General features: G+C 51.2%; 1 protein-coding gene across 4 annotated transcripts in view; it reads right to left on the reverse strand.

Annotated features, from left to right (window-relative positions):
* Nucleotides 1–27,125, reverse strand: part of CYRIB (CYFIP related Rac1 interactor B) — a 131,260-nt gene that overhangs the window by 81,902 nt on the left and 22,233 nt on the right. For 3 of the 4 annotated variants that reach the window (XM_028533944.1, XM_028533942.2, XM_028533945.2), the window contains one exon: nucleotides 12,755–12,807. The gene's annotated coding sequence lies outside the window, so the exon portion shown is untranslated. Of the gene's footprint in view, nucleotides 1–12,754; nucleotides 12,808–27,125 lie in introns of those variants that run through there. The other variant, XM_036031424.1, reaches the window with a different exon arrangement.

Consider the following 27,125-nt stretch of genomic DNA (forward strand, 5'->3'; position numbering starts at 1 on the left):
TCATGCTCCACTTTAATCACCTCCCCTTCATAAAGGCACTTCAGCTACCGCATTGTTAAAGGCTATATAATACTTCCCTAGGTAGCGACACCATATAAAGCATTTAACAAATCTCCTAGTGTTAAGCCAAAGGGAGGTCTCCTCAATGTCAATAACAGTCAAATGTTTTAACACAGCACTTCCCTCTTGACAAGCTTCCCATTTTTTTCTCCGTGTTTGTACTGCTTGAGAGCCGTATTTCCGCAGAGCTGTGCTCCTCGCCACCCATTCACCACCTGGAGTTATTTAGAGCCCCGGAAGAAAAGGAGAGACAGAGAGAGAGAAGCAAACTTGTGTGCAGCCGAGAAAGCAGAAAAGCTGAAGTATGACAAGCCAGGAGTTCCATCTGGGAATCTGTGGTTGGTACAGGTGACCAAAATAAAGAGCATGTTTTCTTGCCAAGATTTGTAACAGTCAAAAAGAGGAAAAGAGAGACTTTCTGCAGGCCTTCACTTCCCCCCCCCCCACCCCCTGTCCTCAGGCACAGTTTTTCCCAAGAGGGGCAGGCTGGCCCCAGGGGTTACCTAGGTTGTAAGCAGTCTGCAGCCTGAAGCCCACTGCCCCATTTGCAGAGGAGCTGGCTGTAGAAAGATCCAAGAGGGTACACTCAGGACGCGCTGCCCTTTCCATGAACAGCCCTTGCAGCCCATGGGAGGTTCAGTTGCACAAAGGACTATCCCTTTGGCATTTTCGGAGGTAAGTCACACCTGTCCTAGGGAGGGCTTCCCACACCCACCTGGTGAAGCAGGTGGGAAGAGCAGACCCCACTCCAGCGGAGCTGCTCCAAGTTCCAGGGTGCTGGCCACCTGGACCCACCTGCCCACCCCACTTCAGCACCCGTCCATCCTGAACAAGAGACACCACGTGTGTGGGCACAGGCCTCCCCTCCCAGGAAGGAGGGGACGTGGAGCACACCAGGTCAGATCCCCTGCTGTGGGAGGCCCCAGCACCCTGTGCGCTCGGTGAGAGCACACAACAGAATTGTAATTGTATAGGGATTTCTGGATGTCCTTGAACCCTGTGCGTTCCACAAGGGCAGGGCCAGCACGGAGCCTGGCGCTGGGCCTGCACCCAACAGTTGAAGCTGGTCAAAGAGATGGCATCAGACCAGCTCGAGTCAACCCAGGCCTAAGGCCTTAACAGTGTGCACGCAACACTGGACCCAGGGAATCAGGTAGGCAAGAGAGAAGGTGAGATTTAAATCCTCCCCCAAGTAGCCAAAATGCTTAGGTGACTAGCTGTGTGTCCCAACTGTTGAAATACAAAGCTTTAGACAGAAAATGGTAATGCCAAACATGAGCTAAGCGTATGGAAAGAGTTTTGAGTTTGGGGGGCTGCACAAGAAAAGGTATTGCGTGAGGTTTGAGGGAAAAAAACTCTTTCCAAGAGAAAACCAATATGGTCCAAGTTAGGAAGCTTGACTGGTTTAGCTAGCTTCCTCCCTAAAATCCTGGTGCTGATTTCATGCTGGAACACAGGTTGAATGAGAAAGATTTACTCCGTTTTGAAGGACAGAGGGAGGTAGAGGGGACAGCTACCTTGCCCCAGCTCTGGTCTTGTCTGAACCCACAGACGCAGAGAAAAATGTCCTCAGGGTCCACTTCAGCGTTTATGTAGCATTTTTATTGAATGGCCACTTGCATTAACGAGGTTCTGAATGAATCACCTCATTTTAAGGTGTGAAAGGAATTTCGGAATTCACTTTCAGTCCAACGTCTTATGTTTAAGAAAGTGGAGGACCCACGAGGGGCCCAGAGGGGGACTCACAGGGGCAGCACCCCCTCCTTGTTGAGACTCTGGGTCCCGAGCGTGGTCACAGGGGTTCCTGTCTACACTGTCAGACAACTACTGAGTCGGTTTCCAAAAGCCACCACGGCGTCAACAGAGTCCTGTAACGTTCGCAGTGTGCAGCATTTAGTACCACATCTGGTGTGATCTTCTGGGGTAAAGGAGGCCGATTAAAGCATTATGCTTCTCTGGCCCTTCATCACCTACAAATCTCTTCCAAAGTAAAAAAGAAAAACAAATGTTAGGAGACGCATGTGCCGAATGACAAAGAAACACGTGGGAATGCAGATGTCGTGGGTGGTTCCAACCACCTGTGAGTGTGGGGGATGGCTCCTTTCTTGGTACTGACACTACACTGATTACACAGTTCCTGTAAATATGGATTACTTCCTGCTGCTGGGCCTCTGCCCGTGCTGGGCTGTCTGCTCTCTGAGCGGCCTTGCCAACGCTCTCACACTTCGGGCCGCACTCCGGCCCACCCCCCAACACTCCAGTCCAGCATCTCTATGGACGCTGGACAAGCGTCTCGACACAACCTCATTCCTGTTGATACCTTACAGGGGCGCACAGCCTTACTCCCGCCTGACAGTCCTTCCAGCACGCGTCCAAACGACTAGCAATTACCTGAGGTTTGCATAGCGCCGTGTACCCCGTGGAGAAAAGTGCTACAGGCACACAGGTAATGTTTTATTAATTGATTTACCCTGACTCCTTGAAACACACTGAGTGATTTTGATGGATGAATCAACCAACCCAAGATTAATAGCCTGGTTTTCTACACTCATTTCTCTTTCCAAGCCACAGGCCAGAATCAACTCACCCTCAATTTATAACTTTGCAAAGTGTGCTTTTGCGTATCGACTCTTGAATCCACTGTGGTTATTAAAAGGATGGTTGTGTCCGTCAGGATGAGCCAGGTTACACTGCGGTAACAAACAACCCTCAAATCTCAGCCCCAGTCAAGACCACAGTGGTCACTCTGGGGTCAACAACACGAGCCCAGCAGCTCCGTCTTTCTGCACTTCACCTGACAATCGGGATTAAGCAAGTCTGTAGCTGCCAGCGGGTTAAAAGACATGACCCCTCTTTTGCTTCTCCAACCAACTAGAGAGCTGTCTTGCAGAGTGGCACGGCACAGGAGATGTTAGGGTGTTTGTGAGACACCCAGGACACTGCCTGGCATACCGGGAAGCAGCTGGAAATGATCACGATGGCGTGTGCCATTGTCACTGCCATGATCTCTACTCCTCTTGAAACAATCAGGATATTATTATAACTGTCACACACCCATGGTTCCTGAACTTGTCTGCACCCTGGAGTCACCTGGAGAGCTTAAGAACTGCAGTGTTTGTGTCTCACCCGCCGAGTTGGTGACTTAATTCACCCAGCAGGTAGCCCTCGCTTTGGAATTTAAATGACTTCATTTTTTGAGGAATGATTTTTGACAAATCATCTCCTGCTCTGTTGAAGATCATGCCTCTGTAGAATCAGGAGAAAACCAGGAAATCCAGCCCGTTTGCCCTTGTTTGGATAGTTTAATCTAGGTATCACCCTGGCTTTCCATAAACTCTTAACCCCCCAAGAATGTATTCCATATTTCAAAAATGTGAGTTAACTGGAACCCAAGGGAAAGAAGCATTGTATAGGATTACATAAGAGTCACTTTAAAACTGAATGGCAGCCTCAGGCAGCAAAGTCAGAAGGAGAGAGACATTTTTGTAAAATTATCTGAATGCAACTGTGTTTTCTGATGCATCAAGCTGACAGTGGCTCTGCTTTTCTCAGAAGCTCATTCAATTATCCGTCGCTTATCTAGACCTGGGGGAGGACTTTTCCTCTCAGACAGAATTAAAGAGAAAAAGCAGGCAGGATTTCTCTAATAAAACCTGAAATGAAAAGCAGTAACTACTCCCAAGGCCCTGCTTATTGCTGAGGAGTCATTAGGCGAACCTTTGTAGGGTCTCTGCTAAGGATCTATGTCCTCTACAACCATCACAAAACGGAGAGGGCAGCACGTGAGGTCCACAGCCCCCAAACACTTTGCCGTCCTCTGAAGTGTGTGGCTGCTGGCAAGCAACTTAACCTCTCCGAACTTGTCTCCTAGTCGGTAAGATGGAAACACTTATCTGCTAGAGAGGGACACAAAGAACTGAGAAAACATGTGTAAAGTAACTAGCCTTTAATAAAGGTGAATGCCCTCCTCTGATCATTGGCAAAATCCCAGGAAGTTCTCTAGAACGTGAGCTTTTTAAGAGAAGGGGAAATGCCTACTCATCTGGCTACATGCAGATCCTAGAGAGTGACCTTTTAGTGACTCCATTCCTCTCTGACCAAGCAGCGCCCTGCAGTCATCAGACCTCATCTCCAATTCCAGGGGCGGGTCCTCAAAGGGCTACACCAATCAATGTTATCCCATTTCCTCTGCCACCGTGATTGGTTCAGAGATAGAGGCAAGTCCCAATATTGTCCAACCATTGGGAAGCTCAGCGACAGTAGCTCTTTCCCCAGATGTGAACAAACAAGCATGGGATCTAAGAACGAGGAACAGCCAGACCACCACACTGGACAGCTCTCCTCTACACTTCTGAAGCATGCTCTTTCTAAGTGGTGTCTCCTGGTGCTGAACAGCAGCCATCTCCCTGCTACAAAGGCAGTCAACCTGAGAACAAAGCCAACAGACAGAGAAGCACCGAGCCCAGAGAATCACAAAGAAATGAAACTGGAGCCCTGATCAAAGCATGCCTGAAATCCATCCTATCGCTCCACTTTCTGGTTACGTGAACCACTCAACTGCTTCATTCAATTACCGAACTTGAGCTGGGTTTTCTGTCCCTTGCAACTCAAGCATCCTAACTGATACATCCTCTTGCGTGGCTGAATGAAACACTGAGCAAAGGATTGTACAGAAACATCATTGCTCTTGCAACCATTGAACTCAGACTTCTAGTTGCCTAGGAGCAGGAGCCATCATCAATCTTGGTCACCCAGTCTCCCAAGGACTAAAAAAGTTTCTGGACACAGGCCCTCAATACTTTTTAAGTAAGTGAATGGTATGAAACTGACCAAATGAGCCTCAGCTTCCTCCCCTGCAACAGGAGGGTAATAATGCCTACCACCCTGGACAAGGGAGCCATACAAAAGCACCTGGGGTAGGCTGTGTTCAAGAAATTGGTCTCCTTCCTTCTGTTTGGCTAACCCTGCTTTGCACCATGGATTCTGAGCTGCGGTTCAGAAAATAGGGTTGTCATATATTCAAAGTGGTGGGCCACACCCCACATCACCCAGCAGAGAAAGCCCTGGGAAGGTGTGGACAGGGAACACGTACCCTGTGCCTCCCACCCCTCGACACACACCCTTTCTCTTTCGGAGAGGGGTCTTGGGCAGAGGGCATATATACGACTCAGCCCTCCAGCTCTCTGACTGGGATGCTTTCTCTTTGCTTCACTGGCTGCTTCCTGGAAGAGATGTGGGACCTCTTCCTGAGCAATTGGCAGTCTCACGAATCTGCACATCTCGAGAGGCTTTGGGCCTCACCATGTATGAGTGACAGGGAACTCAGCTAGACGGTCAGCTCCGCGTCTCACTGGCTGGTGTACACCCAGCACCCAGAAAGCACCCAGTGAAACAGCTCCTGAGTATGTGGATGAAGATAAGTGAGTGAATAAACAAGGAGTGACGAAATCGAGAATCACACAGTGGAACGATATTAAAACCTTATTAATAACAACAACAAAAATTTCTTATTTAAAAAAATAATACATGTGTTATTAAACAGAAACCTATCAGTGCACAGACTGGTTACACACCAGGCAAATCAAAGACCCAGAAATGCGGGAGGGTTTCCGAGGCTGATGAGATGTGGACTGAGTTCCCTCCCCCCCTGGAAGTCCGGTGTCCAGGCCTGGGGCCTCAGGTAGCTTCTTAAAATCTCTGAGCCACAGTTTCTTTCCCAGACAGACACAATCATCAACACTAAATAATAATTTTTAAAATGCACCTATAAATAGGGAGAAAAGATGAAAAGAATATACCAAAATATTAATATCAATGAATCAATGAATACCAGTGAGGTGGTAAGGTTATGGGAGGACTTTTATTTTTCTGTCCTTTGTGCATTTTTGAATTTTCTATAATGAACACATATCAGTTGCCTAATAAAGTGACAATATAAGTGGGGGGATAGCAAACACCTACACTGCAATGTGGGGACCCAGTAAATGTCCCATCTCTGTGAATGCCCTTTAGACACTAGGAAACAGCCCTCGCATGTGGCTTATGCGTCTCCTGTGTCTCTTATTTCTTGTTAAATATTTCAGCGAAGTTCATGCCATCCATCTATGACTCGATTTCAAGGCTCTCCTTTATCCCTCCTCTCTGCAAAGGTTCCATCTGTTAAAAGCCCACTCAGGGTATTGTATAACCAGCTCCCCGAAACAAACAGCAGCCTGCTCACGCTTGCTCATTCATCTGTTCATTCATTCACCGAGTAAATGCTGATTAAAAACCCACTATAATGGACATCCTAGCTTTTGCCTACATCCCCCGACCCCCGGGCCAACACACACACACACACACACACACACACACACACACACGGTTCCCATACAGTCTTGGGAATGGCTTTCCCTCAGCCTCTATCTCTTTGGGCTCTGGGAGGTGCAGACCCTACCCCAGTTTCTTCAGGGGGCGGGCATTTGATCCAGGATGGCCAATCAGAGCATTGTATTTGCCTGGCCATAGGGATTGGTTCAGAGATGGGCATGTTACCAAGAGGAGGCCAATCAGAGGCATTTGGACTCAATTCTGCGACTCTCCTTGAATTGTGGCAAAAGTGGCCTTTCCCCCTTCTGCTAGAACTGCTGACAGCCCTCTTGCCACCAAAATCCAAAAGGAAATGGTAGGCAAGCGCTGAGACATGGAGAAAAACTAGGTAGGCCTTAGCAACACCGTTTAAGCCTTACGTTCCACCCCTGGACTTTTCGGTTACATAACCCAGCAAATCCCCTTTCTGCAGAAGCCGGTTCGAGCTGGGGTTCTGTTCAAGGTCAAAAGAATCCTGAGTAATGAAATTTGAAGTTCTGTGCCATGCGCGGCATGCGGGCCAGGCACAGATGAAGCAGGATGATCCAGGCCATCTTTCCTGGCATTCAGTCTGATACAGAGATAGCTATGAACAACTACAATTATTTAAAGCCAATAAGGTAATTGCTTTAATTAAATTCTACACAGCGTAATAGGAGCGCAGGGAGGGGCAGTCAGGAAAGGGCTCGCATAAGAAATAGCATTTAAACCAACTCCGCGTCGGCATTAGGCAAGGAAGATAGAATTACTGTTTGGGAGAGTCCAGATAACACTGTGGATACACACTCATCTCTCGTAAACGAAAACCACCACGTCCCACACTGCACTCGGAGCAACGACAACTAAAGTGCTTAAGGACACTCTCTAAACAAACCCACAAAACAGCGTCCAGAGAGACAGCAAAGACCCATGGTCAGCGGCCCTCACTTGCAAGAACTGCACCCAAATGTTCTATGGATGATGATGTCACACTCTTAAACCATCCTCAGGTCAGTGTTGGTGATTTTGGTCTTATCAACTTAACTTTTCACTCCCGTTTTCTTGCCCATTTGGTTACGGTTGGCCAGGTCATAACAACGTTGTTTTCAAGATAAATAACCTACTTACTGAATGTATTACCAAATGATACAAAGGGAGAGAGAAGAGAGAAAGCCTTTGGCTCTGTCAGACATTCCGCGATGGGTTAGAAACGTGGCGGATTGCAGAGGACAACAATCGCGGCACTAGAAGCACCTCTGGGAACACGGAGTTTGCTAAGGAAGTCCCTGAAGGCCGGTCTTTTCAAGTGACCAGAGCTCGTGTCTCGTAGACCCTGGACGGCCCACACTCAGCAGGGCAGTTGTGCAGGTGAGTCAGGAAAGGGGGACACCGCAGGACCAGGTCTCCTCGTCTTCGCTGTTTCTGAGCACGTCAGCGACTGATCTGGCCCAACAACACAGCTCCAACTTTCCGGAGCAAACAATCGTACAGCTGGGAACATTAATGCCGAGAGAAACTAGGGTCTCAAGAAAGGCTCCGGGAGTGAGTGCCAGGAGGAGGAAAGGCTTGCCATGGCCTTCCCAATAACTGCAATCCCTAAAAAGCAGCCTTCAATTCACTTTTAAGGTTGCTAGCCCTGGCTGGCATAGCTCAGTGGGTTGAGCGTGGGCTGCAAACCAAAGTGTCGCAGGTTCGATTCCCAGTCAGGGTACATGCCTGGGTTGCAGGCCACGGCCCCCAGCAACCACACACTGATGTTTCTCTCTCTCTCTATCTCCCTCCCTCCCCTCTCTAAAAATAAATAAATAAATAAAATCTTAAAAAAAAAAGATTGCTGTTGAATCCCACTCTCTCCTTGCATGGCACGTGCCATCACACAGAGACTTGACCTCCCCACTTCCTGACAGTGGGACTCTCGTTTCTCATACCCTAACTGGGCAAGCACAGGGGTCCGGGCAGAGTCAGGCGATAGAGAGACCTAGAGGGGACGGGCGTGTGAGGACCAGGACAGACCACACCAGAAGTGCCTGGTGTTCGACATGTATGCTCAGTATCTGCTGGGGGTCGGCAACGCCATGGACACCTGCCAATCTCCTCAAAAAATAAGAGAGCCTTTCATGTGGAAAGCTCCCGAAGTGAAGTTTTTGTAAACTAGTTTGTTTTTAACAGAAAAAAAAATACTATGTGCGTATGTTTAAAGATGGAAGAGAATACAATAGGATATAGAGTAAGATATCTTCCATCTTAGACCCATAATCCTTTGGTCCTCACAGAGATAAACGGTAACCCCCAAACCACCTTCCTCATGGTGTCTTTCCAGGGAGAGTCCATGTGCAACCAAGCACGCGTGTGTGCGTGGGGAGGTGCCTGTTGTAAGCATTTACACCTCCCTCCCTCTTCTACCATACATGCAGAAGGATACCACTTGCAACTTAAAAACATAACCTGGAGATCACCCCTCTGCGTGACCTGTTTCACGCAGTGGCCCAGCACTCTGCTCCGAGAACACACCATGCTTCAGTCAATCGGCCCCCAACCGACACACGCTCAACTGCTTCCGGGGTCCGGCCACTACAAACACGGCTGCAGTGAACAGACACCCGTACAGATGTGCGTGACTATGACAGGGCAGGTGGGATTTATAAGATCAAGTCCTTAAAGTGGAATTGCAGGGTCAATGGGTGCATGCACTTGAAAGGTCGGGGTGCCCAAGTGCCCTCCAAAGACGTTGTACTCATGTTCACTGTCACCCATAATGTAGTAAGTTCTCCAGGCTCTCCACCCACGTGCACAAAAATATTTCTTTACTACAAGGGAAGATGGGCAGGCAGAGCTCCGCCCTTGTCCCACTGGGTCTCCCCGCCCCTGCGGTGTCACACAGGACACTACCACTTCCCGAAAACCCCGCACTGGGCTGGCAATCCAGAGACCGGGGTTTAGGAGAGATTGCACACCAGAGCCCCCGGGTGCTGGAGCTGACTCTACCCCTCTCTTCCCGAGTCCACGTTCAGTGATTTCGTGTTCATAGCTTCACACTGGTCGTGGTGCGGGCATTTACACCCTAGAAACCAGCAAATGATAAGACAGGTCAGAGAGACCTTTGTCAAATGTATCAGGACTTCAATGCTTACGACAGTAGAAACTGAGGCTCTGCCGCCCTCCTTTGCAAATTTCCACCGTGGATCGGTCACAAATTCTTACGACTTGGTCACAAATTCTTGGAACCCAGGACTAGAGAGGATCTGAAGGGACATCTAATCCACGTCTTGGAACACTGTCGCTCCGCTAGACCCCCTGTTCAGACCTAAGCAGGCAGTATACCCTCTCATTATTACCTCCTCCATGCCTCTTCATCATTCTTTCATATTCGCATCTCTTTATCCCTTCCTCTCGATGATTTCACACAGTGCAGTAATTACCACAGACTCTAGGCTACACTAGACAGCCTGGGGTCACATCCCTGCCCCGTCACATGCCAGCTGTGTGACCTTGACAGGTGGCTTAACTTATATGCATTAATCTCGTTGACTATAAAGTAAGGATGATAATGGTAATGCCTTCCTTATAAATCTGTTCTGAGGCTTAAATGCAAGTACCCAGAACAGCGTCTGGCACATACTAAAGGCTTAACGAATGTAACTGTTACCATTGCCTTCCAGGTCACTAATTATCTTTCCAGTTACCTCTTACCTGTCAGTTAACCCCTTTGTTGGATAATTTCAACGACGATTTTTCATAACAATTTGGCTGCTTTTCAAATCAAACTATTCCTTTTTCCTCTCTTTCTTACATTTTTGATATCATCTTTAGTCTTTAATAATTTTAAATGCACTATTTTATAGTCTTTCATGGTTCTATTATTTTCAACTCGAGGCAATCCATTTCCTGAACAGTTCGCATTATTTCATTGCGAACTCCCCTTCAGAGGAGACAGCTCTCTCTGTGGGAGTCCCGCTAGGCCTGGCTTGGTGAGACAGCCCTATGGGGTGATGTTTGCATTTGCATTAGGGAGACCCCTGGTACTGGCCCAGTTTTATGCTAATCTCTCAGCTGGAGGGGTCTTACCTCTCATCAACAAGAACCACACAGATTCCACAACTGCGTATAGTACAACCCCAGGTTCTTAATCTCTTGCTGGTGCTGTTTTTCCACTTGGGGCGAGCTTCCTCTCTGTTTCTCCCAACAGGGGAGCTTTTCTGGCTCCTTTTCATGGAGAAGTATGATGTGCAAGGCTCCTGGGTACACAGTTCCACCTCGGGCCCGGCTTTCCTGCCCAGACTTGCTGTGGAGTTAAAGCCTCACTCAACACCCCAGGCGCTATGGCTTACGCATAACCATTGGGCTCAGACTTCTCTCTTCACTTTTGACACTTGTGGTGGACTCCCCTGTGATACATTGTATCCTGGGGGGTACCCTGAGGAGCTCCCCAGGACACCATTCTTATATTTCAGTCAACTCTGCATTCAGAGCGGGAGGGACTCACCCAGCTCAGCACCGCCCATCATGCGGCCACCAGGTTCCAGGCCGCCCAATCTCCAGTTCCCCCCTTGCCCCATCGAGGTCAGCCCACATTCCAACTGCACCCCACTCCAGGGTCAGTGTCTAAAGCCGGCACATGATGTGGAAAGTGAAAGGACTCACAATTCTCCATGAGAACCCCCAGATCGGGTCTCTCCATGGAGCCTGACAAACCGTCTCCCAGGAAGCCCACCACGGCCCGTGTCTCTTAGCATCAGGTTTGGTTGCTGGGCTTGAGCACCAGAGGAAGCCGCCGGCCCGGATTCTGGGGCCGTGCTGCATGGGAACTCAAATCTATGAACACGAGCAGCACACGCGGCAGCCTGAGATGCTCACGGTGCACAGAGCCACAGGAACCACGACCGGCAGAGGGAACGGCAGGTCTGGGTCTCTCGCCCACACTCACTCGAAGAGAGACTCCAGCTGGGTGCAAGGACAGGATCGCCCACACTGCTGAAAGTGTTATTTTTATCCCCCCTGTGTTTTGTTTTTGTTGAGCCAGGATATTTGGGTCTGGATAAGTTACAAGCAGGAATCTTTGATCCGGGCAGAGGCGGGATTTCCATACGTCTGAACAGCACGGCGTGCCTAACTCAAACGGGCCTCAGGGGGCTTGTGACGGGAGTGACCGGGAAACTGTGTCCCCTGCTCTGGGTGGTGGCGAGATGGGCGTTGCAGGCTACAGATTCACCACGCTGCATAAGGAATACGATCCGCGCATATTCCAGTGTGGTATATACCTCAATTAAAAGCAGAAAGCATGCCTGAGAGACTGCTGTATAACATGCATCAGTTGAGCTGCATTCTGTGGCTAAACCTGCCCAGACGCCAGCCCGTCCCCATGGAGGGTGGAGAGGAGACCAGGAAGTCCAGGAAAAGAAGAGGCAGGAAAGGCAAGCGCCCCGTTGTGCCCAGACGGCACCCAGGCTCGCACAGCTGGTTTGCCAGGGACAGCCCTCCACGAGTGATGGGTTTCCAGCAGTCACGGTCACTGGCTCTCCAGCCACACCGCTTGGACGTGAACACTGACTCTACCTCTGACTCAGGACTGCTTGTGTGCCCACAAAATCCACATGTTGACACTTCACCCCAAAGGCAGGGGATTAGCAGGTGGGAACTCTGGGAGGTGATTAGGTCACCAGGGTGGAGCCCTTAGGGATGGGATTGCTGCCTTCATCAGAGAGACCCCGGAGAGCTACCCCAGCCCCCTCCACCCCGTGAGGTTCTAGCAAACAGAAGGCCACCCATGAACAAGGAAGTGGGCCTTCGCCAGACCCCAAATCTGCCAGCCCCCCATGCTGGGACTTGTGGGCCTCTAGAAGTAGGAGAATTACACTTCTGTTGTTTCTATGGCCCCCCAGTCCATGGTCTTCTGTTCCAGCACCGGAATGGACTAAGGCAACCCCTCACTAGTGGAGTGAACTTGGGCAAGTTACTTCTCTTTTTTAAACCTCAACTTTCTCGGGCTGCTGTTTCTCAAGCTTAAACAGGATGATTCGGACGAGACTCTTAGCACCAGGTCTGCTGTTCAACGGTGTTCAATAAACGTTAGCTATTATTATGACTGATGGTAGGGGGCTGGGATGGCTTCTTCCCTCCAAAGTTATATAGTTCTTACTAAAATCAATAATTAATAATTTTAGGCTCTTAATACACATTCACGGAGCGCATGAAAGAGTAGGTGTGGATTCGGATTTCACCAGAGGCAGAAGGTTCTCATTTCAATGAGCTGAAATCTATGCCCTGGCCTGGCGTTACCATCCACTTTAATTGTGCTTCAGACTGAAGTGGTTAAGGGCACAGGGGCTGAGGTGAGACGGCCAGGGTCCAATAAGGCTCTGTTACTTACCAACTTGGTAACCTTGAACGAAAGACTCAAACTCCAGGCCTTCGTTTCTTCTCCTGCAAAACAGAATTATAGCAAGGCTTAAGCAAGAAGCAACAGACCTCGGCACACAGTAAGCTCCCAATAAATCCCAGCCACCGTTATCTTCTCCCATGCCAAAGACACGGCCTCGAAATACCATCGCCAGGTTCCACCTCGTCAGACCCTTGGAGTTCACAGAGCATGTTTCTCCACAAACATTTTTCTCATTTAATGCTTAGTCTTATGGGTTACAAGTACAGAAATGGAGAGTCAGAGAAGTTCAGTAACTTGCTGAAGGTTGCACAGCAGGGGAAGAACCACCAAACCAAAACTCTCCTGACCAAGGGGCAGTTCGGTTGAACTGCTTTGTCCTGGGCACAGAGGGCGGGGCCAGGATTCTCAGATGAAGGCTGCGGGCTTCAGCAGCAGCAGCAAGTCTCGTCCCAGCAAAATGCTCAGCTCAGCTCAGCTTGACTTTGAACTGGTGTTAGTCATTCTGCCCCCTGAATCACTTCCTGTTTTAGGTTTCTACACGGAGGAGAAAGGAAAACAAGCATGCACGTTGCACCCCCCTTGGCACACTCCCGTGGTACAGGGAGACGTTAGCAAAAACTCTTGCCTCCGAGGGAGCTTTCAGAAAAACCACAACGAGCATCCCATTCGAACGCACTCACCAGCACGGAGCGTGGCGAGGGGAGCGAGGTCAGAGCGTAGACACTCTTCCTAGCGCCACGCGGGGAGAAACAGAACGCCTCTGGCTGCCCTTTTGCTGATTAAATCTTTGGCTGCCTTTGTGTGCTCTCTTTGCTTTTCATCGGGGCGGAAACTAGCGGAAGCCACTTAACCTGCCTCGTTTTATTCACAAAAGGTCTGGGGCCACGTCTGCATGACTGTCCCGGGCGAACACGGAGGGCTGGTGCTCCCAGCCACTTGTGCGGCTTTTGCCAGCAGCGCTTTGTGCTCGGCTTGCTTTTCCTGCCCTCGTTGCAGGAGTGTGGTTCAAACTCCCTTGTAAGTCTCGTCACAGGGCTGCTCCGTGGCCAGAGAAAGCAGGGATTTCATTTGAGAACCATCGAAGCCTACTCCCTAGCTGTGTGTGTCTCCTCACATGTGTGTGATACGTCCCACACCCCGCGTGTATGCATACACACACCACACACATGTACACACACCACACACGTGTGCGCATACAGAGGCCCAGAAACATGATTACGGTTCTCCTGTCTCCTCCCATAACGGACATAAAGGATTTTTTCTTTCTTGCTTTCTGATTCTTTTATCAAATTGAAAATGGGGAGAAGTTGTTCCCTTGGAAAAATGTCAGGGCCTTGGGTAAAAGGGCTAAAAATGAAAAAAGTGCACTCGCTTGCTCTTACAAAATTCTAGGGGTTTTTTTGTTTGTTTGTTTTAAGAACATGAAGAGCCCTGACTGGTGTGGCTCAACTGGTTGGAGTGTGGTCCCTGGAGTGTGGTTCGATTCCCAGTCAGGGCACATACGCAGGTAGCAGGTTCAATCCTTGGTTGGCATACATACAAAAAAGCAACCAATTAATGTTCTCTCTCACACTGATGTCTCCCTCCTTCTCTCCCTCTCCTTCTTCTCTCTCTCTAAAAGCAATAAAAAATGTCCTCGGGTGAGAATAATAATAAAAAAAAGAAAGAACACAAAGAGTAAGCTGGTCACTGCATCACTCAGAGGTAAACGCAGGAGAGAGGGTGCAGCTCCCCTAGAAGGAAAGTGGTCATCTCCAGCCAGGGGCGACTGTTTTCGCTTCCCCAATACGGGCGGACAGACCCTTGCCTGTGGCTCTAGAAACCGGATCTGGTCTTGTCTCCTTCCTAGGCTCACATCAGGGGCTCCGGCCCTTGCTTGGTCTCTCAGGTCTCTGGGGCTTCGGGCAAGGTAACCTCTCTGAGCTCCTGCAGCTTCTGCTGACACATGCAGATACTCATTCAAGAATGAAGGCCCTGGCTGCTGTGCCTCAGTGGATTGAGTGCCAGTCTGTGACCCTAAAGGCCACCGGTTCAATTCCCAGTCAGGGCACATGCCTGGGTTGCGGGCCAGGTCCCCAGTAGGAGGCACTTGAGGGGCAACCAACTGATGTATCTCTCGTACATCAATGTTTACCTCTCTTTCTCCCTCTGTTCCATTTTCTCTAAAAATAAATAAAATCGTTTTTAAAAAAGATGATCTACGGAACACCCAAGATATGCTAAGCACGTGGCCATGAAGAGGATTCCAGGAGTGAAGCCGTCCAAGCCACCCAGGAGCTCCTACAGGTCAATGGGGACAATTACAGGCAGAGGGGCAATTACAGGCAGACGAGCAATTACTGTGGAGGATGAAAAAGTGATACAACAGGGGTGAGTGCGGGTGTCGGGCGGCCACGGAAAAGCGTATCTAATTACTCAGCAGGGAATGCAAAGTGATGGGTGTAAGGCTTCCCCGGGTAGGTGATAGCTGAGAACGAAAAGACAAGTTAGAATTTGCCCAGCCCGGGCAGGAGGGCATCCAAGCAGATCTGCAAAGGCCCACAGGCTGAATTGCTGGTTCACACGGTCAAGCACAGGAACCGGGAAGAGAGACGGAGGATACATGTGTAGGTAGGCCTGCCAGGGTCGCTCGCCTGGACTTGACAACCTCCTGAGGTTCCTCCCTCAGGGATCCTCCTCTTCCCCTGACAACCCCTTCACCACCATGCCGGAGTCCCCCAGAGTCTACTCCAGGGCAGGAGGGAAGCCCCACCCATCCCACGTGGGCTCTCCTCCTTCTTTCTTTTCCCCTGGGGAGTGACTGGGCAATGACTCAAGGAGGGAGTTTGTGTTGTTTCTGAAAAGAAAATACCCAGGCCTTGCATACTCAATCAGCCTTCTGACAGGACTCTTCCCCTCTCTCCACCCCAGCCCCTGACCGAGCTGAAGAAGTGCTGGAATTATCTGTGTCCCCGTCTCTGCCAGGACATTAAGCTACCTGAGGGCTGACACTGTGTTTTGGTCATCCTGGTGTCCCCAGCACCTGGAACTGTGCCTGACACACAGTCGGTCCTGAAGAATGCTTGCAGAATTGAATTGATTCCTTCTCTCTGCAAGTGAACACCCATCCAGAGCCCCGCCCTGTCCCCAGACATCAGCTCTGTCCCAGGCCAGGGCAGGAGACCCAGGGACCTGGCAACTTAACAGCCCTCCCCAGAGCTCTCTAGGAGACACCCCGGGCTTCGTGTCACTGAAGACGGGCAGTCCCCTCATTGTTCTGTACCAGTGAAGAACCCCAAGTCCAAACAAATGCTGGGACTGCCCAAGTCTCTCTCAGCAAATACGATATGGTGTATTCACTGATTTATTTTTTATTGATGCATTGATTTTACAGAGACAGGAAGGGAGAGCTATTCCACTCATTTATGTATCCACTGGTTGACTCTTTTATGTGCCCTGACTGGGGATCAAACCTGCAACCTTGGCACATTGGGATGGCACTCGAACCAACCGGGCTACCTGTCCAGGACCAATGTGATGATTTTGAAAGGGCACATTTTTCAATGGAAGGCTATCTGGCCACCCTTACCAGAAAGGTTGCTTTTTTTTTTTAAAGATCTTATTTATTTATTTTCAGAGAGAGGGGAAGGGAGGAAGAAAGAGAGGGAGGGAAACATCCATGTGTAAGAAAAACATCGATCAGGCAGGCCCCCAACAACCCAGGCACGTGCCCTGACTGGGAATCAAACCGGCGACCTTTTTGGTTTACAGGACGGTGCCCGACGCACTGAGCCACACCAGCCAGGGCAGAACATTGCTTCCTTTAGGGGGGGAATGCTTAATGCGGGCACGTCAGACGGCCCCTCTCCTTTATCTGACCACCAATCACGCCACGCCTTCACAACTCCTGGGATCTCCTGGGCAGGACCAAAAGTTCCCATGGATGTAAACCTCTTTGTGAAGATGACCAGAAATTTTTTAGGGACCGAATATGTTTTTGATTACGGCCCGTTTTTTAGGTTAATATTCTGTTATATGATCTAAGGCCCTAATAATTTTTCAAAGAAAAGTTGAGCTCCCCAAACCATTTAATTCCTTCATGGGGTTTTTTTTTTTAATGTTTTGATATGAAACATTTACTAGGACATCAAAGACAATTTTTAAAGAAGCCTTTTCAACCTATAACTCCTCCACCCCAAAAATTCCCCATCATTCCCTGTGTCTTATTAAACCCTTTTATTCACAGATCTGTATTCTGTGCGTATGTATGTATTTCATTAAAAGGAATTACCTCTAGTGTAGATAGTCTGTTTTTTTCTTGGTGGGGGGAACCCCACTTACAATGCAAGTCACTGACATGTTTCTGATAACTATCACAGCAGAGCCCAGGTGACAAATTAAGTGCACCTGGAAATTCTAGGCCTGAGACACTTAGCACAACATTTTCTAGCTTGCTTCGTTCGATAATTCTTCTGACACTTCCCACATCCCAGTTAACAGGAAACAGACCGACGAAAGCAGGTGTTTTACTTCCTGCACCGGGCCTAGCAAAGTCCCTCCTGAAGTGTGCAATGGTTCCTCGTTGCTGAGGAGTTCAGGTCGACGTTTTTCCGTGAGTGAAATAACATCTCGGATAGTCTAAGGCAGCGCTTCTTGCACTGGCTTAACCAGATTCACAGAGGAGGAGAGAGGAAGAGTTTTAAAGGTGCTGCTGCTGAACCCCAGCCCCGCACAATTAAACAGACTCTCTAGCGGGGAACCCCAGCACCAGAGTTGTCCAACACTCCCCAGGTCATTGGACCGCACCTGCAGGGCCCAGGAGGAGCACTGGGCTAGGGTAACTCATTAGTCAAAGGGAGCCCAAGGGAAATCTGATCTGGAAGTGACGAGCTCATTGTAATTAAATCACACCGCAGATGTAAAACTACCGAGCAGTGCCGGCTACCCAGAAAACACTTCATAAGTATTAATTAACCAAAAATATAGAATTCAAATAATTAGTCCTCCTCTTCAATAGATTCTTCTTGTAATTTTATTGGCTTGTTTATTATTTGCTAGTTTTTCTGAGCCGTGATTCACTCTATCCCTTTTTATAAAAGTATCAACTTAAACCCATAATCCCATTCAATTACAAGAGCTCTGTAGTATTTCTAATAATCCTTAATCCCTTTTTTAATAAAATCTTCTCCCAGAACAGTGGTTAATATATAGTAAATACTCAATAAATGTTAGCTACTTATAATAATTATTCCATAGCATCATGATCTCTTGCTTATAAAATTTTTTAAATGTTTTTTCATGAAGCTGTAATACTTGCAACTCTATGCCCAACTGAAAAATTTGCCTTTAACCGTACAAATGCTCAGACATTTTAGGGGAAAGGAAGAGACTACATGGCAGGGTGCTTAAATATTGGCAAATGTTCAAAATAAATATTTTGAAGCTTTAACCAATCACCTCTCTAAACTAATAACATTATTATTGGGTACTATTGTGTCCTTTCCCAAGAGTGGAAAGAAATGGAGAGGAACTCATTAAAGATGGTATTTCTTTAAAAAAAACACATTTTATTTATTTATTATTAGAGAGAGGGGAAGGGAGGGAGAAGGGGAGGGAGAAAAACATCAATGTGTGTTTGCCTCTCTCATGGCCCCCACTGGGGGCCTGGCCAGCAACCCAGGCATGCGCCCTGACTGGGAATCGAACTCGCGACCCTTTGGTTCGCAAGCCGGCCCTCAATCCACTGAGCCACACCAGCCAGGGCAAAGATGGTATTTCTGAAATAACAGAGAAGTGATTATCAAACACTTCCTCCGTGTAAGCATGTGTCGCCTTTAAAGACATGCCAGTCAGTGGAAAAAGTGTCATTGGTAGAGGTACAGACCAGTATTTCTGGGTGTCTGGTTTACCCGCCTGACTTTCCAGGGGAGTGAATCAGAAGCACGAGAGGAAGGGAGCTTGCCTGGGGTCACACAGACCACAGCACGATCAGGACCAGCGACCAACCTGCCTGACTCTGAACCACCCAAGGATGATCGTTTAGCTTCCCCTCACTTTCAAACGCCTTCACCTGGTTAAGGCTTCCCAGGTGTGGGCTCTCAGTTCAGGTGGACCCGCTTCCAGGAGCCTTCAGTCTAGACAAGGCCCCTGCTGGGCCCACCTTACCTGGTGGTCCTTTCTCTGAGCTTGTCTCCCACTCAAACCTGAACGAGGCCAGCAGGTATTGACTCGCTTCTCCGTGACCTTGGACTCACTGTGAAACTCTGTGTCTTGGACCGGAGCACAGTGTGACATCTACAAGGGAAACTGGGCAGTGAGCACAGTGGCCCACTCGTCCCAAGTCACAGGGAATTTCCCAGTCCCGGGCAACCCAGGACAGCTGGTCACTCGTCCTGGACACCCACAGGGTCGCGCAGCCTGCTCACAACTCCCCCCCCCCCCCCCGACCATCCCCAGCCGTTCAGGCCTGGCCCAGAGCCCTGTCTGCACCCTGTGCGCCCGCAGCACCACCTCATAGAACCTTCTGCAGGGACAAAGACGCCCTGCAGCTGCACGGTCCCCGTGGCGGTGGCAGCGGCCGCACGTGGCTACCGAGCACCTCAACTCTGGCTAGCGTGACGGAGTTTATTTTACTCAATTTTAATTAATTTAAATTTACATAGCCCCAGGTGGCTACTGGCTACCATACTGGACAGCTGAGTTCTGGTGTTACGTATGTGGAGCTAGGCCCCGTCCCCGTGGACAGAAATGAGCTCTCCGGTCAGACAGAGCTCGGTCCAAATCCCGACCTGGTCATCTGCTAACGCCCCTTGCTGCTTCTTCTGTAGTCCTTATGCATTGACTAGGAGACTGTTTGGAAAGTGGCTGGTTTATAGTGGAACTCCAAGAAGCAGAATTTGTTTAGAAGAAGCAGCTAAACCAAGTCAGTACAAAAACGCTAGAAAAATCTGATTCCGAACCAAAACGAGTGCACTAGTAGGCATCATTTCTACCAGACTGCCAATTTCCATCAGGTTTAAATTCTGATTCTAAACCACCCCAGCTGCCCTGCTGGGCTGGCCATGCCTTGATTTCTGTCCCAAACCTGTGACTGGAGCTGTCATTGAGCCCCATCAGAAGATGCCACGGAGCAGTGGGCACTGGGTAACTGGGAGGTCGTGTGCCAGGTCACGTGGGCATGGCCCTACACCGTCCCACAGGCCTGGATCCAGGCCAGTCACAGAGCAGAGAGGGCACAGCACCCAGAGGAAGCTCAGGGGCCCAGCTGTGCTCACCTGAGCTCCTCCCTGCACCAGCAGCACCCAGGGATGAGGCAAGGTGTCCTGGGAACCTCCTGGGAGCCCACCCTGTGGATCCTGGAGCCCTGTTCCCTCCCTGGGGGCGGGATGCTGCAAGCAGCTGTGCAGCCCCCTCCAGCAGATCCTCTCCAGAGCCTCTCCCAGCCCTAATGACTCCCATCTCCGTGGCAGGAACAGGCAGTGGGTCCCAGGAGAAGCAGCTGTGGCTCAGAACTACCCCAGGAGCTTTGTAATAACAGCCTTCCCCAGGACGGGGAATCGGTGTTTGCAGAAGGCTCCCAGGCGACTGTGCTGCACAGCTGGGGACCGGGCGTGTTTCCTCTGGAGACTGGGCAAGGTGATCCCCTGGAAATGAGCAGCCAAAGCTGGGGGAGGGGTGCACGTCAGGAGCACCGGCAGTGAGACTCGCTCTGAGGGCCCGAGGCAGAAATCCCCCTGTGAGCGGTCCCTCCGCTGGAGGCAGGAACCACAGTCAGATGGCTGCAGGGCCCTGAAACCACAGCTGGAACACCAGCTGCTCCCCTGCCTCCCACCCTAATGGCAGAGCACCCTGCACTTCACCAGAACCTTCCGGTGCAATGCCTCCCGTGCGGCACTGGTGGGGAGGGTCCTCCTCCCACGGAACCCCCGCGCACCCCAGGGCAGAAGCCCTAATCCGTGCACCTCTGGGCCGGTGCCAGCACCAAGGAAGCCCACAATAAATGCTATTATTGTGGCTGTTACCCTCGTTTTGCTGAAGAGGAAGCCAGCTCGGAGGGATGGTATGACTCAGCCACAGCCCCGTGATGCTGCCTGCTGCCGGGACAGGAACTCTAGGCTCCAGGGTTCGCTCTCTTCCCCATGCCCATCGCCTCCCCGCCTCCCCCAACACACCCCTTTCCCTCGCCCTCTCCCAGCCAGCGGGAAGGCTCTGTGGGTCAGGGTAAAATCTCACTCAATAGTCTAAGGGTGCCCTGACCGGTGTGGTCCGGTGGGTTGGGCATCCTCCTGAAAAGCAAAAGGTTGCAGGTTCGATCCCCAGTCAGGGCGCTTAGGAGACAACCGATTGATGTGTCTCTCCCTCTTTCTCCCTCCCTTCCCCTCTCTCTAAAAATAAATAAAATAAAATCTTTGAAAAATAGACTAGCCCTGGCTGGCGTAGCTCAGTGGATTGAGCGCAGGCTGCGAACCAAAGTATCGCAGGTTCGATTCCCAATCAGGGTACATTCCTGGGTTGCAGGCCGTGGCCCCCAGCAACCGCACATTGATGTTTCTCTCTCTCTCTGTCTCCCTCCCTTCCCTCTCTAAAAATAAATAAATAAAATATTTTTTTTAAAAAAAGAAAAATAGACTAAGGGCTCTCATTTATAGAAACCCACCCTTTCTCAAGACGAGTCCGTGGGATCTTCTAAGAACACCGTTGGGCACTCTACCCACGGGTGGTTTTTGTACACTTTGGAGTCTGACACACAGAGGTTGCCACTTAACAGCTGGGTGGTTTGGGACACATTTCAGTACCTGTCTGGGCTCAGTTTTCTCGGCTGAGAAATGGGGAGGATTGTATTTACAACTGAAGATGGTGAGCATTACGGAGAAGGGCCAGCAGAAAGTCCTAGCAGATGGCAGGTGTTATTCAGGTGGTGGGCCCCATCCTCATTACCTGTTCCACACCCCAGATTCTGGCCCACAAAAACCTCCAAGGGAGCATGCTTTTGCCTTATTCGCCCCCGTCTGCCCCCCCCCCCACCAGGCTCCCCTGGGCCAGCTGGCATGCCCCGGAGGACCAAGGGACTTGTGATGTGTCATCCCCACCCATCCCAGGGTCCCCCAGAAATAATGAACAAGAAGTGACTTCTCCTATTCCCCAGCCCAGGCTTCTTTAATTGAAATCAAATATTTGCACGCACGCCCCAAGGCCTATACATCTGAATTGCTCTCAGGGAAAAGAGGAGAAAAAAAAAACCCACTTAGGTGCAAAGACAGTGAGTGTGGGCGGAGGTGGCCCAGTCAAGCCTGGGAGGGACAACCCAGAACAACCGCACAGCTGAGAGCGTGGGGTTTCCAGAACGTTCTCCCCTGCGTCTCTGTGAAAGTCCCACTGAGCCTCACTCCAGGGTGTGAGAGAGGAGGGAGGAGGGAGGAGGGAGGGGTGGCAGTACGGCCCCACCCTGAACGCCTCCAGCCCAGCGGAAGTGTCTGGCTGCCCCCTCCCCAGCGCGGCTGCGGCAGGCGGTGAGATACCGAAACACCGCGGGCGGCTCCGGTGGGGCAGCAGCTGCTGTGCTGCGCTTTCTCCCCACGTTGCCCTCCTCCAGCGCTCCCAGACCTCCCCCCCCCCCACCCCCCGCTGGATCCCGCAAGGGCAGAGTTCACCTCCGGCACTGTGGGTGCTCTGATGGGTGCCCCATGTTAAACCTTCTGGCCATCACCCCTGGGCAGGGGTAAGGGGCATGAAAAATGCAAAGAAAATTCTGAGGGATTCAGAAGGGGGGCAGGGATGCAAATGTTTGAGGAAGGAGAGAGAGGGAGGGGAGGAGAAAGGCGGACACCATCCACCCTCAGTGGGTTCACGAGAAGCTGCCAGCTGCTACCAGGCCCGGCTTCCTGCCCTGCCTGCCACGGTCTCTGACTTGGTGGCTCTGATGGCATCAGGGAGACAGGGTCCAGGCCCCAAGTTCACACACACAGAGCATCCGCCTCTCACTGTGGTGCCCCACACTCCAGTCCCTCACCCTCCGCTCCTCACTGCCACTGGTTACCTTTGCCGCTGCACAAATCCTCCCGAGGCCCCGCCTCCAGACTGTGATGTGACCTCCTTTAACACACCTTACAGAGCCACCTTGGCCTGGCCCCGAGGGCCCGTGTTCTCCTGCACAGAAACCCTCTGGTTCAACCACGTGAGTGAGACTGCTCCCAGCCCTGGATGCCAGCACGCCCCACCCCACCCCACAGGGATGGGCGGCATTTTTACAGCCCCAGGTGACACCATAAACTCGGGAACAAGGAGGCCCTTCCTGTTCTGTCACCCACACCTGTCCACTGAGTTCAAAGCCCCCCTCTTCATAGGGGTGATGTCACCCTTGAAAGAATCTCACAAACAAAGCCTCTTCCCCAGATGATTGATGAAGGCCATTCCAGGAGCTTCCTAACACCCACCCAGGACTAGCCGAGGCTCTGAGATAAGCCTTTGTTGTGTAAATTAAAGCTTTTTTTTTTCTGTTTTAATTGGAAAACGGCCACCTGCATAAATTTCATCCGAAACCACAGAAAACAGTCTACAGATAAATCTTCTCTTGAAGATAAACTGACAGCAGCTACTACGATCACAACGTGCAGAGGGTTCACTTCCAGGTAAGAGTTTAGAGGTCTGGCCAATCTCTCCATTTTACAGAAGTGGAAACTGAGATTCCGAGAAGTGAAATGACACCCCAGGGTCACGCAGTCAAGAGGCAGAGGACCCAGGACACACACCAGATCTTCTGCTTTCTTCCCCCTGACCTTTTTTAAATGCACACACCTGCATTTTAATGCAACTGCTTACAACCCTTATCAGCCCACTGCAACACGACCGCGGCAGGGCAGCCCTGCAGGTCCTTTCTGCATTTCATACTGCACCGCATGGGGCATCTGCAGACGGGGCCTCTGCTTCCTGGCAGGGTGAAGGGCGCTTCCAGGCCTTAGCCCTGCTGTGGTTTCTCACCCTCTCCGCTGCCCGTGAACATGGCCAACGCCAGTGCCTCTGACAGTGGCGGCTGCTGGTTACACAATGAGAGGCTGTTCCTGCTTCCTGACTCGGACCTCGGCGGCAGGGAGGGGTGGTTCTCAGGAGAAACGTCTGTCCTCTCCGGGACCCTGCACGGTGCCGTGAGAACATTCACGGGTCACGCAGGGTGCTGGTGTTTTGTTTGCATCTCATTTCATTTCTAAAGGAAAAGCATCTTGCAAGGCGAGGGTGACTTCAGGCACAGCCTGGAGTTTGAATCTCCAGGTACAGCTCTTACTGTGTGGCCTTGGACACATTGCTTGGCCTCTCTGAGCCTCATTTTCTTCATCTTCAAAAGTGGTGGTCACACCATCTACAGAGCAGGGGCTCAGTCCCTCGAGCTCACCGGCAGGGTTCGGCCACCCTGCTGGGTCAACTCTCCTCCAGGTCATCACCGTGGAGGCTCCTCCCGCCACCTACCAACGGCTCAACTCACAGCTACACTCCTCAGAGACCAGGCTCAGCCCGGCCAACGCTGTCCCATCCACACCTCCCCTGGTGCAGAGCCAGGTCCCAGGTGGCTGCCTGCCTTTGCTGGGGACTGACCACCCCTTGGCCAGGTGCCCCCCAGGCCCCATCAGCTCCAGGCTCCTCCTGCTCTACACCCTGGTCGACAGGTGTGGTCTGGACGCCTGATGGCCAAGGTTCTGCTCAAAGGCCCCAAACCTCTGATAGTCACCGTGAAACAACTCACAGCTTTGCTCACGGGATCGCATGGATGAGAGTAATTCACGGACGTCCCTATGGCCATGTCCCACCTGTTGTGACAGACAGACTACATAATGCTTGCAAGATTCCTTCGCTGTCGGATCTCCATCCAGAATGACGCTCACGCCCTACTGCTGACTGCTATCGCTGAGGGACTGTGAGCGGCCTGCTGCCCACTGAGCCCGGTCAGAATGACCAGCTTTCCATCTGGGTGCCGTCTCCGTCCTCCACGCGCCCCCCACCCCATAGCAGGGTCAAAGGGCCTCCCCAACCCCCCTCCAGGTCAACACCTACTACAGACTGGACCCTGGTGCCTGCTCCCAGGCCCTGCCCCCGCCTGGTGAGCAAGCCTAGACTGGCTCAGACCAGGGGTCGGGGGAGCGGAACTTACAAGCAGAAGCTGCAAGCCAGGAGGCCAGGCGGTGGGCCAGTGCGGTGGCAGGCAGAACTGCTTGGGCGAAAGAGGAAGGGCATGGGGAGGAAGCCGGAGACTCGCCCCAGTGTCTCAGTGACCCAAACACTCTGCCTGCCTCCCTGTTTATCCCGAAAGGACCAACATCGGGTCTCATCCAATGCAAACCTACACATTTTGGCAAGTGCCCACAACAAAGCTGGTGGAAGGAGAATGTAGGATGCATTAAGGCTCGCGGATCTGGAACGCCAACAACTATTTATTGGGTTGTGGAGCTAATACGGGGAGGGGGGGGGGGGAGAGGGGGAGGGGGGCAGGAGAAGCTGCTGCAACCACTTAGTTCTTCAAAGCCCAGAAAAGAGGGCAGCTTTTCTTGTCTTCCTCACCTCCTGCCACAGCCAATTACAAGCCATGGAAACATCGCCTTGAAAATGTTCTCCGGGTACGCGTGCGGACACATGTATGCCCGGCATATGCGTGCATCCACACACGCGTGTGCACGCTCAGCCCCTGTGGCTACCTGCCCTCCGGAGAGAATTAAGAGCCGGTGAAGAGGGAGCCCTCACGGACTGCGGGAGGAAATGGAAAAGCGGGCCGCCGCTTTGGAAAACCGCCTGGCCGTGTCTCAAACAGTTAAACACAAACCTCCGCACGACCCAGCAGATCCCACTCCTCCGTGCAGACCCAGGGGAAATGAAAACCCACGGGCACACACAGACGTGCACGGGAAGGCTCACAGCAGCACTACTCACGCTCGCCCCACACTGAAAGCACCCAGATGTCCGTCCGCTGGGGAGTGGAGGAACAGCGTGCGTAGCTGGGACGTGGAGTCCTACTCCAAGTCGGAAAGGAACCAAGCACGGACGCCCTTGACAATGTGGATGAGCCTCAGAACCGTTATGCTCAGTCAGGAAAGCCAGACACAAGACACCACGCATTATAGGATTCCACTTGTATGAAATGCCCCAAAGGCAAGTTTATAGACAAATTTATAGGGACAAAAAGTCGATGAGCGGTTGCCTAGGGCCGAGCACAGCGAGTACCCATAAATGGACAGGAATGGACATCTTACTGGGGTGATGACAACAGTCTAAACCTGCATTAGGGGCACGGCTGCACCACGCAGTGGAGGGGCTAGAAGTCGCTGAATTGTACACTGCAGAGGGGTGGATTGCAGGATACAAATAACACACTTTGCATTGGTTTCCTCTGGCTGCCGAGAAAGCGTACCACAGATGCCGCAGCTTAAACAACACAAGGCGTTATCTCACTGTTCTGGAGGTCAGAAAATCCAGGACGGGTGTCGCCGGGCTGAAACGAGAGTGCCCACCGGCCCTCGCTCCCTGCAGAGGCTCCAGGGCTGTGGCACATCGCAGCTGGTGGGCCCCTCCTCCACCTCCCAAGCTGGCAGGGTGGTGTCTCCACATCCCCGAGTCTGACCGTCGTCCGTTCCCATCAGCACACCTCCGTGACCCTCCCTGTCCCCTTTCACGAAGAGCCTTGTGATGACAACGGGCATACCTGGATCCTCCAGGAACCTATTTCCAGCTGAAGATGCTTAACTCAGTCACATCTGTAAGGCCCCTTCTGCCATGGAAAGTAATGTATTCACAGGTTCCAAGGACTAGGGCGAGGGCGTCTTTGGCGGGCTATTTCTCTGTCTATCAGAGGCCTCCATCAAACTGGTAAAAAGAAAAAGAAGTCTCGCCCGCACTGGTGTGGCTCAGTGAGCTGGGCTTCGTCCCTCAAACCAAAAGGTCACTGGTTCCATTCCTGGTCAGGGTCCATTCCTGGGCTGGGGGCGTGCAAAAAAGGCAACCCACTGATGTTTCTCTCACACATCAGTGCTTCTCTCCTTCTCTTTCTCCCTCCCTTCCCCTTTCTCTAAAAACAAAATCTTTTAAAATTTAAAAAAAAAGTCACCAGTGTAGGGTATGGCCACCACGTCGGGTGTGACCTGTCTGGAACCCCCACCGTGGCAGCCCGTAGGAGCCCTGCCCCGGGACACCCCATGCAGCGTAAGTGAACGGAAAGGTCCTCATTTTGGCTTCAAAACCTAGGAGGGAATGGGACAAGAGAATGGCAAATCCTGGCAAGAAGACCAGGATAATCAGTCAAGTTCGAGACGGGAGAGGGGGTGGGGCAGAACGGGAGAAATGCTTTTAGTTTTTACTGACTCGACTACGTCAATTCCGAGGAAAAAGTGTCGTGCCCGCACGG

The sequence above is a fragment of the Phyllostomus discolor genome, chromosome 7 (genome assembly GCF_004126475.2).
Source record: "Phyllostomus discolor isolate MPI-MPIP mPhyDis1 chromosome 7, mPhyDis1.pri.v3, whole genome shotgun sequence".
In the NCBI taxonomy this organism is placed as follows: domain Eukaryota; kingdom Metazoa; phylum Chordata; class Mammalia; order Chiroptera; family Phyllostomidae; genus Phyllostomus; species Phyllostomus discolor.